The sequence below is a fragment of the Cupressus sempervirens genome, chromosome 4, assembly GCF_028749045.1.
Source record: "Cupressus sempervirens isolate cs-2001-9-10 chromosome 4, ASM2874904v1, whole genome shotgun sequence".
Lineage (NCBI taxonomy): Eukaryota > Viridiplantae > Streptophyta > Pinopsida > Cupressales > Cupressaceae > Cupressus > Cupressus sempervirens.
In genome coordinates this window covers 691,593,365-691,613,182 of record NC_143121.1, presented here as the reverse complement: position 1 = coordinate 691,613,182, position 19,818 = coordinate 691,593,365, and the positions used below count along the sequence as shown (strand labels likewise).

The 19,818-nt window shown below is 33.4% G+C and overlaps 1 pseudogene across 1 annotated transcript; it reads right to left on the bottom strand.

The window, feature by feature from the left end:
- Window positions 1–13,937: 13,937 nt before the first annotated feature.
- On the bottom strand, window positions 13,938–16,618 carry LOC149563162 (cysteine-rich receptor-like protein kinase 10; annotated as a pseudogene). The gene is made up of 7 exons (XR_016364025.1): window positions 15,817–16,618; window positions 15,563–15,706; window positions 15,332–15,459; window positions 15,048–15,230; window positions 14,710–14,944; window positions 14,408–14,563; window positions 13,938–14,320 (listed from the first exon to the last, which is right to left on the bottom strand). The product of XR_016364025.1 is annotated as a cysteine-rich receptor-like protein kinase 10 (transcript).
- Window positions 16,619–19,818: the final 3,200 nt, after the last annotated feature.

Here is a 19,818-nt window from a genome sequence, read left to right as displayed (position 1 = left end):
ACTTGATCACACAACAAAACGGTGAATTGACGGACATTTCTGCCAGGAAAACTGATGTCCTACACGTCGGGGTTTCGAGTCACAACTCAAGCCCAGGGCATTCTCGAGACGGCCCTGTTTAGAAAAATTTGTAGCTACATGGGAATTTTTGCCTACTCTGCTTCTTTTCTCCACATCTAAACACAATCCCTTGCCTAGAGAAAACTATGAATCAAGCAACACTAAAAAACTAACTCGATTCAACAGCCTGCGCCTCATCACCATCATTTACCAATGTTTACGATTCTAGGGTGGAGGAATCCCTTTCGTGAACGCTATTTTCTAGACATGTTTCACAGCAAGTCATTTGCGATATTTCATTGCTTCATTTGCCTCTGCTTTCCCTTACGAGTAATAAAGGCCATTCTCGTTAATCTTGGAAGGTCAGACAATTCATGCATTGTTGTCCAGAAGCATTGGGAGAATCAACTGGCTACCAGCGGTACATGCGATTGGCTCAATAAATATTTTAATGACTTCTATTATCTTAAAGTAAAATGATAATAATTTTACGTTTAATGTTTATTAGAATGTTCCAATTAAAAATCCTTGCCCCACTCTTATATTTCTATCTCGCTCTCTCCTCACTATTCCTTTGTTCAAATATATGATGCTTTTCTCCTCTTTTATGTCAACCTAGAAACAACTGAATCTAATGGTATAGGACAAGAAGGGTGAGACTGTGATATATTTTTCCTTTAAGGGTAAATAAATATATAATTTAATGTTTAATTGTTGAGAATGAAATAGTGCAACATCTATCTAAGGAGGGTGAGTTTTTCTTTTATAAATATATTCTATTTTTCATTTTAACAAACTCACTCTTGGCTGCACTTCTAGGAGGCAATCTAAAATTTATTTATTTTGTTGACATCAATTTTTTTAAATGGATTTAGATATAGGGGAGACAATTCAGTAGCCACTCATGCATCTACCATTATAAATCCCTCTAATTACCGCTCATAAAAAGCTTCAAAAATTGATAGCACGTGTTCTAATAGCCAATCACACATGTAGTAATAGTTGGTCATTTTTTAGCTTTTGTGGTTGTTGATTGGTCCATTGTACAAAAAACATTATTTCTCGGTGAGTCGCTATTAGAGGGTGAATATAACAGGTTTTAGGCGTAGGCTTTAAAATGACACGTTTACACTACTAGTTCTACAAAGAGCTCCATAAATGCGAAAAAATTGGAAGATTGGCTTTAAGCTCTTCAGTCACCTACAGAGGTTAGCCAAAAAAAATGGAAAATTTCAAGGTATGGATTAGGAGTTTTGGGGTTCAGTTTTGTAAAACAGGCGAAATTATGAAACGGGACAAATGGCTCATGAGCTTGCCAGAACAGATTAGTCTGACCCACATGTCTTCTTTTGAATTTCTCACCTATGATAATTCTATAGCTGGTTTCCATTTTTTTTTTTAAAAAAAAAAAAAATCAAACGTTCGGATTTGAACATGAGAGATGCATCACCACTAAAATTGTTTCCTTTGTTATTTCTCCTCATTGGCTTTACATTGTCATGCTAAGGATGATATCCATTTAACCACTATTGCAAATGTTTGTTTCATTGACTCTGGCATAGCCTTCTATGGGAGGAGCCTAACTTATGCCTAGCATCTCATATCCTGTCAATGAAACAAAGGGGAAGTGCTCAAGTTTTTCATACTCTTACACACCATGGGCAAGTTCATCTTTAGCATTGTTGGTGATCCACAATGGCCATGTCAGTGACACAGAGTTGTTTAAAACTAATGAACTGCCATTGCATTTATCTTGGCTAGACATTTTTAATTTAGCTAAATGAACTCAAATTCTATGGGCAAGATGTGATAAGATGTGATAGACTGGAGACTAAATCATGACCATAGAGTGAATCAAATCAAACATTTTTAGTGCATCAGGAAAAAAATCTAAAATAGAAGGCCATATAACAAACTATTTGTATGCTAATTTCTAGAGGTTTTGTATTTGCTATGTCACGAAGTTCTGAGATCCATGATTACAAAAGGATGAATTTAAAACATCATCAAGAAATACAAAATATGATCTCAATCACCAACAAGCCCATTTTTGTAGGGTTATGAGGATGTACGAAATTGAAATGATAACAGTAATAAAAAATCCTTGTACAAAATAACCCAATTTGTATAAACTAAGTAAAACATTCCATTACTATCGATGCCTCTAATTCATGAGAATCTATCAAAAGGAAATCATCCACCACATCTAAAATCTTATTAGGAAAATGCATTTCCACCCATTTTCATAAATTAATTCCTTCACTAAACATATCATTTGTTCGTCTCTTTCAGGTCAACATCTCTAAAACTACATTTCCATAGCTATATACATCTCCTTTTGTAGTAAGACTTCCACCCATTCCATACTCTATAAAAACAAATAAAAATGAATAATGTACTCTTTATTTTTGAAGTGTTGGATAGTTAATCATATAAGAAAAAATATTAGTAAAATAGATAAATCAATAATGAGAAATATGGACCAAGTGCAATGTAGCCAATAGATCCTTTAAGTCCATTGGTGGAGGACAAAGAATTAACATTTCCTAAGAGGACATTGAGCGATAAATGTATTTTGTTAAAAAAATTAATGCTAAATCCTCTTCTTGAAGTTTTGTACCCATCAACATACCAATGGTTCTTTTTATTACACAAAAAATTAGTTTTGTAAACAAAAATGATTTATTTTTATCTTAACTAATGATCAGGACAATGGTCATAAAAATTAGCTTCTAATAAAACAATTTAAAGTAATTATTTAGTTAGTTTATTTTAAAATATTAATTTATTAAAGTAAATTTAACATTAAGCATTCTTTAATTATAAACATGTAATTTTTCTCTAAATGCATTTCTCTAATATATTTATGTTGCCTTTTATATCATTTATTATTATTGTATATTCTATTTCTATATAATTAATATTATAATTATATTTACTATTTTATTATTATAAAAGTATATATTTTGAATGAAGTATGATTATCTTTCTGAGTTAATTTATTTGATTTTTTTTTAAATTTATTTGAATCATAAATATCATCAATCAAAAAATTTGTCAAATAATCTTATTAGTTGTAAAAATATATTTATTTTAAAAACTAAATCTATTTTCTATTATATCTTCAATACCTCTTTGACACACATTGCATTATAAAGTAGGATTGCTAATTTTTTTAAATGAATCCATAAAATTAGCCTATTATAAAGTACGATTACTAAATTTTTTTAACCAATCCATAAAATTTATGTCTTTGTTGGTTTTTAAATGACTGTTTAACATAACTAGAAAAAAGTGATTTAAATATTGACAATTTCCTATTTTTCTCTCTTCCTTGACTTGTAACGGTGCTCCTAACTATACTGACTTAACATGTGGTTAGAGTAAGTTGAACAGTGTTGACTAAGAATCCAAACTAACCAAAGTTGATCAAAAGAGGAAAGTTAAGCAAGGTAAGAGGATGATAAGAATTGAGTTTTACGACACATTTTTTTAAAGCATTTAGAATTTTAGAGGATGCAAAATAGACAATATTTCAATGAAATTTATTTTGATATATAGTATTAATTGTCTTATGATACACCTATAATTAAATACATTATTTTATGAATGAAAATGAAAAATAATTTCTAAAAATAAATTAAATACCATTTTTACAAAGATAAATTGGAAAATGCATTTGAAAATTAAATCTGAAAAGACTAAGAACAAAATTTATTTATCAAATGGAGAACTAGATAAAAGTCCAGGTACTCAGCTTGACAAGTAAATTAGTCCAAAATAAAGTTGAAAATCTAATTTGAAAGACCAAAGAAGTAACCTAAAAGTTAGATGAATGTGAAAGTGAAACCTATAGATACAAAAACTATAGATATGAAAATTAAAGATATTGACCAGCACTCAACATGGTAAATGTTAAAATGTGATCACAAATTTGGATCACAAATTAAAGATATTGATCACAAATTAAAGATATTTCCATGTGGTTTTTATTAGACATGCATTTGACAAAACTTGCAAAATTCATAATATTCCCTATAGTAGAGACTGGTAGAAAGCTACTTGAGTCTTGGTGATGATGGAACATTCAACATGAACAAGAATATTCACCAACCATCTCAAATTCTTAGGAATAAGAAAAGGCCCCAAACTAATAGCATGCTTGGTATAGTTCCTATCAAAATAGAGTACCATGGAATTGATCAATTGTAGAACACTATTGCGTCTTCAGCTAGGGTGTACTATTTAGGGTAAAGCTTTTACTAGTCCTAATACAAATTAAAATTTCCTAAGTACAAATTTATATATGACTTGATAAACTATATACAATGCTCACACAAAACAATTCCTTATCTACCAAACATTTTGAGTTTCACCTGATCACATTCTTTAATTAAAACCTAAAATATAAAATTTATGGTACACAATATGTAGTTCCTTGGGGGAAAGACCAAACATAGCTTCATTGTAATGGAGAGTTCAAGCTAAATGATTGAAAGAAAAAATTATTATTTACTTGTTGACATGGTTGCTAGTTGGGACTAGACTGGTTCTATTTTTTAATGTTTTTGTCAATTTGTTTGGCAAGCATACAGTAGCTTACAAACTATCATTTATTAAAAATAGATGTTCCCATGCTATAGTTTCTTGCCATTTCACTATAGAGCTAAATGGTCTAAGTGATCTATTCAATAGTGGGCATTTTCTGGTAAACTAAACTTTGACATAGAAAACAAACCAAAATTTTCACATCTAATAGAAATAATAAAATCAATTTCATGCTTAAAAATATAAATTGGAATTTTTAGTATTTTCTCTAGAAACTTAATGGAGATCTAAGCATAAATTTGCAAGTTAACCTTAGATACATATCAATTTTAATTTGTTTAGAAGAATTATCATAAGATAATAGGGTTTCAAATGAAACAAGTCTAAATTAAGTGGACAGTGGCAAGTTTCATCTAATTTATCAAATTTGAATGGTTGGATGAGATTCAAAAACCAACAGTGCAATAATTAGAAATTCACACAATCAAGTATAGCTAAAAATGTAAACATCTAAAAAATATAATAGAGGATTTTATAAGTCTCATACAAATCAAACCACCATATCTCATTCATATATTTAAGACACAAACTTTATGAATAGCATGATAAGATGTAGATCTCACCAGATTATTTAACTTAGATTAAAAAACAAAATATACCATCACCAAGATTAGGATATCGATTGCAAGCCCTTTAATTAATCTCAAAATTTGCAAAATATAATTTAGCATTTTTTTATGCTGAAATAGTATAATGTTTCTATAATGCAATGATATCTTGCCCCAAAATAAATCACAGAAGGAGAAATAAGTAATGAACACGGTTCCTTAAAATTGTGGACTTAGAAACTAAGTTGTTGGTCCCAATCGAGATTTAGATTTGGGTTTGCAGGTTTGATCAAAACATGTTTAGGGTGGGTTCAAGTCCATTGGTAGAAAATCATATGAAATCTTATAAAAATAAAACAAAAGAATATTATACATATATGCAATGGTAGAGAATGTCAAAATACACCACTATGCCAATAGTAATGTAACATAATAAAAATGCCAAACTACACCACCATATAACAACTCAATTCAAAAATAATAATGTTAACTTTAATAGTCAACCATCATTGATTAAGTATTGTCAAAAGTCATTAAACATATCATCCTCCATTAATGGAAAATTATAATCACAAATAGTGTCACTTCAATCGTTACTAGAAGTATCAGCCTCAAGGTCAACCTTGTTGCAATGGAGTTTTTGTAGGCCAATACCATTCGAAAGCAATCTTCCTACAATCTTGAGATGAGATAGTGTTGATGTGAAAGTCCTAGTACGAAAGGGGTTTTCATAATGAAAAAAACACATGACAAAAATTGGAGGAATACTAAAATCTATATTTGTTAAAGGAAGGAATCGCCACTACATTGGAAGGGCAAGAACTATAACTCCTATGTTAATAATCTTCAACTAGTAATATTTGGCAATGGCAGGGTTAAGATAAGCCATATTGGCAAAATCGTTTAGTAAGCTTTTTAACCTATTCAAGCTTCAATGATGCTCCTTAATTTATAGGATATCCTCATTCATAGATTATTATTATCATTTGAGTCTATTTTCAAATAATTAATAATAATCTCTTTGAAAAATACTTGGAAATATATTCCCAACCTCTATTTCTATGGATAATATTTTAAAATGTGTTCTTTGCTATTTTCTTTTGGATAATATTTTAAAATGCATTCCTGAGTCTCTACTTGGGTGGATGATATTTTAAAATGTAATATCTAATCTTTCTTTTGATAGATATTATATTAAAATATATTCCCTATCTAATCATGGTTAAGGCCCCAATTTCCCAATTCAGGTAAGAATTACAAGTGTTTGTAGAAATGATATAGTTATCTATAATAATTTACCTTAAACCATCTTTGTATATGGAATTTACAATATTTTTAAAATATTCACCAATTATGCACTTTGGTAATGGTTTGAAAATAATAATCCTCACATTTGTCAAACGTAGAAAATATTCAAAAAAATTTATACGACAGAAAATGTTTATGGCAGTCACAAGTTCACTAACAATGAGAGTGGCATTTTCATAATGTAAAACCATTTGCATGGCCCAAGACTTAGAAATATGGATATCCTACATGATTACTTGCTAACTAAAATAACTAGAAAACTAAGTATCCAATAGAATTGATGGTTAAAAAATCAACATTGAGAAAAAGACCCCAGCATTGCCTAAACCTAATCGTAAACAAAAAGAAAATTGGAAATACTTCATGTTCAACATGACTTGGAAGAGGAAGAGCCCAAAATGTATTATTTTCCATGAACGTGCTCTGAATCCAAATTAGAACCTCCCACTAACATGCTTCTAGCCCCATTGTAGTTTGAAGCATGAATTGCTCACTAAACAAAAGCTATCCACAAACCCAACCTACAGAATCCTTTTAAGAGAGTCATAAGTCTACTTAAAAATGAGTGAATGAATCCAACCTAGTCTCTCATATTTTAAGAGGCATAAATCTACATAAAAAAAACTAATTTTAGGTTTGGGTCTAGGTTTCAACCCCAAAACTAAATGAGTTCAATGATTAAAACTTGAAATTCCAGATGTAGTCTTCATTTGATAGTGAAGATTCTAAAATTGTTCATGGAATTTAGAACTGATACTAAAATTCCATTTTCTGAGGTTAGGAGGAAATGGGTATCTTACCAAAAGGTGTAGGGGGACTTTGAGATTGACTTGTAGCCCTTGTAGAAGAAGACCATTGTAAGTCATCCATGGATAATGGTAATTTAGTTTCCATGTCTTCCAACCATACTCTAACAACCTCAATTAATTATTTAGGCATCTTCTACTCCTTTGTTATTGTTGAATATGTGCTTTATTAGCCACAACAATTATTTTGAGATGATAATATATTAGAGTATTTTAGATTACTAAATTTTGTGAATATGGGAATGGATTCCATGAACACATTACATAAGCATATCCCTTTATTTTGAGTTAGGAAAAAACCTTTTTTCAGGAATGTTAAATTTGTAAGACAATTGATAACAAGATATTGAACCCTAATTATAGTTAAAATTCAATGTGGAAGCCCTAAATTTTGTTGCATATTTGACCTAAAATAGATAACCTTATTGCGGGAAGGTGTTGATTGCTCTATCATGCTCGCTCCTAAAATCTCCATATTAATTGATCAACAAATAATAAAATAGTGATAGATCAACTACAATGCCAATATAGGGAAAACTAACATGTTTAACACTACTTATACTTGGCAACACATCTAATAAAAAAAGTGACATATTGTTTTGTATGAGGCATAAAAAAATAGCGGCATAGTCTATTTTTAGACATTTGTTTGCACAAAACAATGTCATCTATGCATTACATGCACCCAATGCCAACACAACTTCCAAATAGGTGGAATGAAACATGCCTCTTGAAAGATGCCTTAAATTATCCATATCTTTTTTGCCAAAATATAAAATAGACTATAGGGTAAAAGCAACAAGACCAATCAAAAAATAGGAAATAAAAAGAAGTAATTTTTTAAAATGAAATATTTTCAATAGTTTATAGATTAAATAGAAAATATGAAACTATATATAATTACCAAGATATAGATTGACGTGAAAACTATAGTCTTGGCCTATCAATAAACAAGACTAAAAACCATACTAAGTACGAGAGATAAAATGATCATCTATTCCTAGTTGAATGGTCCATATCTATTGTTCCCAAATCCAAGGTGTTTTAAATAAAAAGACAACTCACAATTCAATTTTTTGAATGGAAAATATTGTCACACACCAATTGCATCGATTTAAAGTCTATAATGACACATCACAGTCAAAAAGTGAAATATTTAGTCATATTTTATTCGATGTGTATTGAGAAGGATCGATGTAGGAAATTTACAGGTATGGGGGACCCTCTCACTTTTTTTGCTTTTTGCTTTTCCTATGAATTAAAAGTTAGAATTTTTGCGAGCCTAGTGACCCGCAATGAAGGTGCTACTTCCAATTTTTTCATGTTTGTGTTTAATTTTCTTCTCTATTCAATTTAGTTGAATGCTAAGATTTGTTGTTAGAGTTAGTTAATTATACTATTCATTATGTCCATAATGTGTGGAAACTACTAGTTATTGTCCAGATCTCACCATAATTGATCTCACCATAAGTTATGTTTAGTAGTGATTTTAACAATGATTCTCATCATAATAAATTGAAGAATAAGTTCCTCACTATTGATTATTAGGTCAATTTGTTAAGGAAGATGCAAACTTTGAGACAAAAAGATATGACTATGAAATAATATATAGATAAATTTTATAGATTGGACATTAGATCTAGGCATGTTGATGATGAGGTAGAGAAAGTGGCAAGGTAATTGAATGGTTTGAGAATTGCAATTCAAGATGAGATTAGTTTTGTGAAACTAGACAGTGTGGAGCAAGCATATCAATATGCCTTAAAGGCTGAGGAGATCTTGACAAAGAAACATGAAAAACCAAAAAGAGGTAGAGGGGGTAGATTTCAAAGAGGTGGAGGTATATCCTATGGAAAAATACCAGATCTAAGAATCTTGCATAAGAGAAATGAAAAGATGAGTAAAAAGGTGATGAGAAAGGAAATACAGAGTGGAAAGATGGTAGTTCTTACGAAGGAAGACATAGTTCTTATAGAGGTGGCTATGGAAGAGGAAGATTTCATGGAACCTATTTCAATGTCGTGAAGAAGTACATAGAGCCTTTGAGTATAAGAAAATTGAAGGTAGCAGTCAAAATTAAGTAATCTAAGGAAAATTTGTCATTCCACTGAATAGACCTAAAAAGGATGAAAATTTGATGGTGAGAATAACTTTTTGTAATGAAAGGACTAATGAAGAATTCATCTTGAGGAGAAGTCTTTTCAAGACTAGATGCAAGATTGCAAGAAAATGTTGTAAGGTGATCCAATGGTAGTTCAAAAACTTTGGCATTAGAGGAGCTAGTTAATAAGTTACAATTACAGAGGATGAGACACCCTACATCCTATCAAGTCACTTGGATCCAGGATAAGCATAATTTACTAGTACATGAGAAATGCCTTGTGAAATTCAAGATTAAGAATTACTATAATGAATCTCTATGTGAAATTATGCCTATGGATTGTTTCCATATACTTTTGGGTACACCATAGTGGTATAATAGACAAACATTGTATAATGGAAGATTGAATCAATATACTATTTTGGCAAGTGGAAAACACACAAGTCTTGTTATCTTTGATAGAGGCACCACATAAAATCATTATATTATAGTGTAGGTTTGCATGATTAATCAAAATCAATTTTTTGAAGAATATGAGAAAGAAGAAGATTTTTTAGTGCATCAAATAATGATAGTATTGATTGATTTCCATTATAAGTTGAAAAGTTCCTCATAGAGTATCAAGAAATTATTTTAGACAATATACCTAATGGTTTACCACTAGTAAGGAGTATAAGTCATTATATGGATCTAATTTTTGGAGTTAGTTTTATGAGTAATCCACCTCATAGATTGACACCTACCAATAATGCAGAACTTAATAGGCAAGTAGAGGAGTTGTTGTAAAAAGGTTTTATTAGAGAAAGTTTGAGTCCATCTATTGCGCATGTTGTACTGGCACCTAAAAAGAGTATTTAGTGGAGAATGTGTGTTGAGTCCAAAGCTATTACAAAATAACAGTGAAGTACAAGTTTCTGATGCCTAAGATGGATGATATAATGGATTATTTGAGTGCAGAAAAAATAATTATGAATTTTTTTTGAAGAGTGGGTATCATCATATCAAAATTAAAGAAGGTGATCAGTAGTAGCATTCTTTCTAGACAAAAGAAGGTTTGTATGAATGGCTAGTTTTTCCTTTTGGTTTGACAAATGTACTAAGTAATTTCATGACGTTGATGAATGAACTCTTGAAGCAATTATTGGGTAAGTTTGTGAATGTTTATCTAGATGATATTCTAATATTCAGTAAGACTAAGGAGGAGCATTTTAAGAATATTAGGAATGTGTTCTAGAGGTTGAAAGAGGATAAGTTATTGATTGACCTGAAAAAGTGTTGATTCATGAAGCATGATATTATGTATCTAAGGCTTCTTAACTTAGTTGATGGTTTGAATATTGATCTTGAGAAGGTTAAAGGAATTCTTGAGCAACCTATGCCTAATAATGTGAGTGAGGTAAGATGATTTCATGGTTTAGTAAGTTTCTTGAAAAAGTTCATTAAGAATTTTAATTCAATTTGTAATTCTATGAGTGAGACAATGAGAGGAGATAAAAAGGATTTCAAGTGGACACATGGAGCTGATAAGGATTCTTAGACTTTGAAACAAAATATTGTTGAATTACTTGTGTTGGCTCTACCTTATTTCAATAAAGTATTTAAAGTTGAATGTGATGCAAGTGATAAAGAAATTGGGGTTATGTTAAGTCTGGATGATAAACCTGATACTTTCATTAGTGATAAGTTTAGATTGCATGGCTTACAAAGGAGTATTATATCTAATATGGATAGTAAGTTTTTTGGTTATTTCTAGAAGACATTATGAAAGAATTTGGATATGAAGTTGAAGTTTAGTTCAACATTTCATTTATGGGAGTTGATGGAAAAATATATGCTGTGAAGAGAAACTTGGATAATTTGTTGATATGTTTAGTTGAGGATAATCCGAATAACCAAGATTTAGTATTTACACAAGAACAATTTTCATACAATAATATGTTAACAAGGAGTACTACAAAGACACCTTTTGAAATTGTTACTAGAATGCATCCTAAAGGTATATCATATTTGAGGGCTATTATTGGAGAACATAAGAGAAGTGCTAAAGGTAATGAATTTTTTGAATTCATGAGATCTTTACATTAGGAAATAAAAATTATGTTGGAAGAGAGTACTTAGAAATACAAGGGGAATGCAGATAAGTTAAGGAGATGTGAGAGTTTTGAAGCTTGTGATGAGGTGGTGATTTATCTGAAGAAGGGTAGATTTATTGTTGGCATGTATACTAAGTTGAAAATAAAGAAATTTGGTCTTTGCAAAATCTTGAAGAAGTTTGGCTGTAGGAATGCTTATGAAGTTGAGTTACCTGGTGACATGGATATATTTCCTATATTCAATATTCCCAATTTGTGCAAGCATTATGAATTTTTTGATGATTTGACTATGTCAAGTTATTATCTCAAGAAGTGGATTGTTGCGGTAGAGCAGATTTGAGATTAGAGAGTTGCTAAGAGTACATGAGGAAAGGATTACTTTGAGTATTTATTGAAGTGGAAGGACTGGCTAGTTAAAGATGTTGCGTAGATTTCTCAATCTAAGTTGGATTTATCCCAAGTTATGGCATGGTCATGATTTAGGAGAACCATTTCTTTTCAACCCTAATTGTCTAATGCAGGAGCATTCTGGGTTGCATTGCTATCCTACTCGATAGATGTGTACTCGGTTATACTTTTGGACTTGCTCAGTCACTTCATTATTGATTGGGTTGGTGGAGTTGATTCTGCCTTCATTCATTGAGTGGCTTAGGTTCTTCTTTCACCAAGTCTTTCTACTCTATATTCATTGAGTACCTAGACAACCTTTGTTGCTATTATTTGATGATGTCTTTCCTTGAGTGCCTATTTGGGTTCTCATTTGTGAGTCAACTTGTATTTAATTTGAGGCCTTAATTTAATGTATTGGATGAATCATTGGGATGTATGTAGACTATTATATTGTCAATCTTCTCCATATGATGATCTTCAATATTCTGTAAGCCATTTTGGCAAGCATAAAATATAGAGTGGTGATCTAGGTCTAGGAGTTATTCAATCAATGAGGAGGAATTAAAATCTGTAAAAGGAGACCATAAATCTTGCATGTAGGAGGATATTTGATGTGTATTTGATTCTTTATATTGGCCATAACCCAAAATACCTCACAGTCAAGCATGTATGATGAAAATTCGATGAATCAATGAAATATTTATGGTTGTCTCTCCTTTCTAGAATATTCTCTTCATCACTTGCTTCCATTATGTTGACTTTGCAAGGTTGGTCAATTGCTAGGTGTGCCTTTGGCCCCAGTCATTCTTCTTACCTTGCATCAATTTCGATCTTCCAATTTCAAAATATTACAATTTACCAATCAATGTTTCCCTATTAAAACCTTTAATAAGAGGAATAACTTATTTAATTATATTTACGTTGTTGTCATAATTTGGTGTCAATGTGATCAATGAATCTTTTAGCAAACTTAATCTTTTGAATTTGGCTGCAATTTCTTTGAAATAAATTGATAGGGCTAGTAATGGGAGATGGACTAGGTAGGACCTCACACATACACATTAAAGAGTCAAAGCCCATTTTATGTTTGTTTAAGCCAAACAAATTATATGAATCATGTTAAATGAAATTAAAATTTGTCATTTGCCTATTGTATGTTTGTTTAAGCCAAACATATTAAATGAATCATGTCAAATTAAATTAAAAATTACCCTTTAAAATGGTATATCATTACTAGATATTTGATAGATATATCTATTATATCTTCAAAATTATGAATTAAAATTATTAACTATTAATTAAAATTATAAATTTAATTAATAGAAATTAAATATAAAGATTCACTTTATAATTCATATAAAACAAAGATGCAAAGCATCTAGTATCGGTAGAAAATAATACGAATTTTATGCAATAATAAAATGTATAAAGTTTCAAAAATAAGACATTGCATTCTGTGTATAAATAATTTAGAGCCCTACAAAATAACAATTCAATTTGTCAATAAATATATTTCTATTAATTATTCAAATATAATATAGATAAAAACTTTATGGTTGTAAAAAATAGTTGAATAATAAATTATTTTGATTGGACAAACAAATAAAAGTAAATATATTATTATGAATTATTAGTTCTTTCAAATATAATATAAATGAAAACTTTATAGTTGCAAAAAGTAATTGAATAATAAATTGTTTTAATTGGACAAACAAATAAAGAAAAAAATCATTCCCTACTGTAACACAAAACACAAAACAGCCACTCAAATTGTCAATAAATATATTAATTTGAATTATTTTAAATACAATAAATATGAAAGCTTTATAGTTCAAAAAGTAATTGAATAATAAAATGTTCTAATTGAACAAACAAATTTAAAAGTTAAAATGCATTGAATGCTATAATTTTCGGTGTACGAAAGGAACTAATAAAAGAACATAAGATAAAAGAACAATAAACAAACTATTAATCAAATTAATTTTAATTGGAGTGAATAAAAATGGACGGGATTGATATGACAGCAACGGAAGTTCAAGTCGCAACGAAGTTTATCCCGTGAAATAATAGAGTTTAGGAATAGTTGTAAGAAATTGTAGGGATTATCTAGGTTCCATGTTGCTCATAGAGGTTTCATTCCGTGAAGAAATTGCAGGGATGAAACTGACATTCGGACTCTGAGTGCTCATGCTTACGAACGCAGGTTTTGTTGGATCTGGTAACGGTACAGAATTGGTGGTTATCATTGTAACGACACTAGACATTATTGGACGAACATCTGGATCAGCCTGTGTACACAGAAGTCCAATATGGATGCACCTTATCACTTGCTCTTCTAGACAACTTCCCACAAGCACAATATCAACAATCTTCAGTATATGTCCTCCTTTGAATAGTCTCCATGCCTGTATAAATCATTACCATTCACAAATATTCACTCTTCCATCTAATCAATAAATAGTTAATTGGGAGAATTTCAATTTCCTACTTAGCCATTCTAATAGAGTACAGTTATGGTTTTCCTTCCAAAGATTCGTGTCTATGTTTTTTCTTCCGCTTACAATCACCAGAAGCACAACTCCAAAACTATAAACATCGACTTTTACAGACAGTTGCCCTCCCATTGCATATTTCGGAGCCATGTAGCCACTGCAGGCATTCAAATGTCTTATATCCAGCGTTTATTTTCATTATGATCTTCTTTTGGTATATAAAAACCCAGCCCGCGGGATCATCTCCCTTTTCGAGCCATGACAAACAAAAAGAAAAGGTAAAACTGATTGAATTATACTTACTAGGTTCCTGCAACTTTTGATTGTATCTCGGTTTCGTTGTCAGAGAAGAGTCTTGCTAAACCAAAGTCCGCTATCTTAGGATTCAGTTGGTCATCAAGCAAAATATTGTTTGCCTTGATGTCTCTGTGAATTATTCGAAGCTGTGAATCCTCGTGAAGGTAAAGAAGGCCGCGAGCAATTCCAATTATGATATTAAATCGCTTTTGCCAATCCAATTCTCTGCGCTTTAATGGGTTTGTGTTTCCATTTCAAAATGCAAAATCAATATGAAATGTTTGTCCGTAATAATTTTAACACAATTTGTTCTGGTAGAAAGAGACCATTCATGGTCGACTCACCAAAGAGAAAAATATCGAGGCTTTTGTTTGGCTTCTTTCTACACAACATCCAAGCAAATTCACTAGATTTCTGTGTTGAATATTCGCCACAAGTTCCACTTCGTTCATAAATTCCCTTTTCCCTTGTGCAGACCTCGCAGACAGCTTTTTCACTGCTATCTGCTTTCCATCTCTGGTCGTTCCCTGAGAATTTAAACATGCCCACATCGGTTCAATGAAAGATCGTTGTTAGTTTATCAGATCCCACAAATTATAATTTCGTGCAAGGATAACTATACGCATACCTTATAAACTGGGCCAAAACCTCCCTCTCCAAGCTTGTTGCCGTCACTAAAATCCTCTGTCGCTTCTATCAAACTTTCCAAGGTGAATGAAACTTGCTCTCTCTTAAAAAGCCTCCTTTCTACGACATCTTCGTATCAGACAGAAACAGGTAAAGTTAATACTTTCATCTACTGTGCTCAACATTTTAAAGATAAAATCCCGAAAAATAATAAATAAATCTGCGGTATCACCTTCACTCTGGCTCACTAGGGTTATTTGCTTCCTCGAAACTGCAGATTTGAATTTCCTTCGTATTGCCAAGGAACAGCCAGCGAAAATGTCTATTGAACCTATACTGACCCCTAATATAATCGGCAACCTTCTCGATGGCTTGTCTGCAAGGCATCATTTTAATTGTTGTTCTAAAATATCCATATAAAATCAAATAACAAAGTGAAAAATAGAATTACAAAAGGAAGGAAATTATGGATTAGAATCTTACAGCTTGATCTCAGAGGGGAAGGTTCAGAACTAGGACTCTCAGTTATGGAGATGGATGGCTGAGGAGGAGTAGGCGAATCAAGAAAGGGGTAAATCTCATATCTCAGCATGCAGCTCCCTGACATTGCCGTGGCACCTCGACTCTCAGAGCAACAACTCTCAACCTCCGCCATTGCCTGCGACAAGCACTTTCTACAGTCCTTCACCGACACGTCTCTCCAACACTGTACCAGACCGTACACCTCGCCCGAAGCCTTTTCATCACCCAGTGCAGAAGAATATTCACTTTTTCCTGGCGCCAGCCCCATACTTCTCGGAAGACAGGCTTTATCAATCAGATTTGATAAAAGACCGAAGGTTATGCCCTTAGAAGCTATCAGATTTATTCTTGTGACATTCCGCGTGTTCTCCAGCAGAAAGAAATCGGTATCTAGTGTAGAAATGAAATTGGAGTTATCGTAGCGCATGAAGCAGTCGCCCATCCATACCCGCGCACCTATGTTGTTGGTGCAGAGTTCTTGAGTGATGTTATATGCTTGCACGGAACAATTTGCGCATTTCGCTGCTGATACATTCCCGATACACTGGAGCAAGCCATAGGCTTTGTTGGGGGACTGACCACGGGACGAGGTGTTGAAACCTGAACTCTGAGGTGCATTGCGAGAGAGATCGACGATTACTCGATTCAAGTTTGTGGAGTATGAACTCCCCTCTGTGAAAGTTGAGGCATTGTTGCAGACAGACCGTCGGTAATCACATAAGACTAGTGATGGGAAAATTGCTAGGAAGAACAAGAGGAGAAACATATCTCTGCAAACTTTTGGAAAACTCTACGCCTAATCCGCGTTCACAATCTGCCAAAACCAAATTAAACTCAACTGACACTAAAGTAGGCCGTAGAATTCATTGCAACTTCTTCCGCGTTCAGAAACCGTCAAACTTACTACAAAACCCAAAAAGATCCCCGAAATTGGTTGTTTTGTTGACTTGACTGAGTGGCTTTAAAAAAGTCATTGGTCCCTCAGGCACTTTATGTGAAAAATCAAACTATTGCAGTCACTGATTATTAATCTCCTATCACAAATGATTATTAAACTGCTGAAAATAAATTCCCAGCTAATATCGAAAAATAACACAACTGCAACTTCACTTAAAATACGGAAAGAAATGCGCAACAGAATCAACACAATATTTTCGGACAAATTGTCCCTGGAAAAACCCCTAAGGGAAAACCAGTTCTACAGATGAGAAATTATATTAAACTTCAGCAAATCAAGAGATACAAAATTCCTTGCCTCACACTGGTAGAACTCCGACAACCTCCTAGTTTCTCCCACCGATATTTCTCACTGCTATCCCTGCGCTAACACTGCGCCCTTGCTAACACTACAAGACTGTTTGCTAACACTGCAAACTTCTTTACAAAAGCTTCTCTCTTGTGCCCTTGCTAACACTGCAAGACTGTTTGCTAACACTGCAAACAGCTTCACCAAAGCATCACCCTGTGCCCTTGCTAACACTGCAAGACTGTTTGCTAACACTGCAAACTGCTTCACCAAAGCTTCTTCCTGTGCCCTTGCTAACACTGCAAGACTGTTTGCTAACACTGCAAACTGCTTCACGAAAGCTTCTCCCTTGCTAACACTGCAAGACTGTTTGCTAACACTGCAAACTGCTTCTCCAAAACGCTTATGCCTGTGCCCTTGCTAACACTGCAAGACTGTTTGCTAACACTGCAAACAACTTCACCAAAGCATCACCGCCTTTCTCTCCAAATGCCCCCTAGACCCCTTTTTATACTACTCTCGTTGGTAAACCAACGATCGAGATTAAAACAAACCAACGGCTGAGATTAAGACAACTCAACAGCCAATAATAGAATTGGTTGCAAGGTGTCGAAAAGGGAATCTCTAAAATTAGTAAATAATAACCATTTACTAATTTTTGGCAAGTGGACAAACAGCTGTCCAAACCACCCATAAATACAACCGCTATTCATAGATAAGGACGAACAACTGTCCAAGCTACCCATAAATAGTACTGCTATTTTCGGGTCAGAAATAACAGCTGTCCAACTTAACAATAATTAACACTCCCTCTTAGCGAGGAAGCTGTTCTGCATGACACCCATCTTATCTCTGAAGAAGATAAATTTGGCCTTTCCCAAAGCCTTCGTCAGAATGTCTGCTACCTGCTCATCTGTAGGTATGTATTGTAGTCGAACAACTTTCTTCAATCTGCACACGTGGGTCTCTTTGTTGTGTGCTACAAAGCCTTCTGGTTGTTCTATGTATACCTCCTCCTTCAACTCACCATTGAGGAATGCTGTCTTGACATCCATTTGATGGATCTGCCATCCCACCTGTGCTGCAAGTGAGATTACAGCTCGTATAGAAGTATACCTGGCAACTGGAGCAAATGTCTCCTCATAGTCTATTCCCTCCTTCTGAGAGAACCCCTTTGCCACAAACCTAGCCTTGTATTTCTCGATGCTACCATCTGCACCGTGCTTTAGCTTATAAATCCAGCGTGATCCAACTACAGCCCTATCTGTTGGTCTAGGTACTACCTCCCACACATCATTCTGCATTATTGAAGAATATTCCTCAACCATAGCATCTCGCCATACCTGATGTTCTGCAGCTCTCTGATAGCTAGAAGGCTCACTATCTACCAACTGACTAACATAGTCATTGAACTTGACTGGTTGTCTTCGCTGTCTAGTACTCTTCCTAGGAGCTCCCACAAACTCCTGAGTATCCCTTTGTGCACAATCTCTGATGAAGTGATATCTGATATCTATATGTTTAGACCTATCATGAAACACTGGATTTTCAGACAACTTGATGCAACTCTGATTGTCACAATGTATCACTGTAGTCTCAACCTTCTGACAAAACAAGGCTACTAACAACTTCTGAAGCCATATAGCTTCACATGTCGCCATGCTAGCTGCTATGTATTCTGCTTCTGTTGAACTTAGAGCCACAAACTTCTGCTTCCTGCTAAACCAAGATACAACTCCTGATCCCAAGCTGAAACAACACCCTGAAGTGCTCCTTTTGTCTGTTGTATTTCCTGCCCAATCTGCGTCAGTATAGCCTGTCAACCTGATACGTTCACCTCGAACATTTCTTTCCTAGGAAAAAACTCTTCTACCCTTAACAATGCTCTGATACCATGTGAAAAATTTTCACTTTGTGAATTTGATCCTTTGCTAGATCCCTTCTTTGCTTTCCCTTTACCCCCTAGGGCAACGTTCTCTTGTTTCACCTCATTTTTCTGACTCTTGTTGGCCCCATTGACAAGACTTAGTCTAAACTCCTCCTGAGTGAAATCAGTCCATAGTCGATCCCAATTCGGTAAAGTATCTCGTCCACTGACAACTTGAACAAAGACACTCCATTGTTTAGTAAACCCATTTAGGGCTATTCTCACTAGCTCATCATCACTAGGGCTATCTCCAACAGCTGCTAACTCATCCTTGACAAGTCTGAGCCTGGTGAGGTAACTTGTGACGTCTTCTCCCTGATTCATCCGGGTATTCTTTAGCTTCTCTCTGAGAATCAACTTCCTGTTAGTGGTAGCATTCTGGTACAGATTTAGAATGGCGTCCCACATCTTCTTTGCTGTATCTAGCTCCGAGATATGTGGAACAATATGATTCTCGACACCATCAAGGATAATCCTCCTCACTTTGGCATCGTCCTTCCTATATGCTGCAAGCTGTGTTGCATCCGTTGGTACAGGTACACCACTGGTAGCATAATCCTTGATACCATTCTCTTCCAACAATAAAGAAATTCTGGCCTTCCAGACACCAAAATTTGAGGCACCATCCAATCTATCCTGATCTCTCAAACCAGCTGAAGCCATCTCAAGGGTTTAAAGCAATAATAAATCTAAAGAGATCAAAATTTATTTCCTAGGGCAAAACTTTTCTACCCTTAACAATGCTCTGATACCATGTGAAAAATCAAACTATTGCAGTCACTGATTATTAATC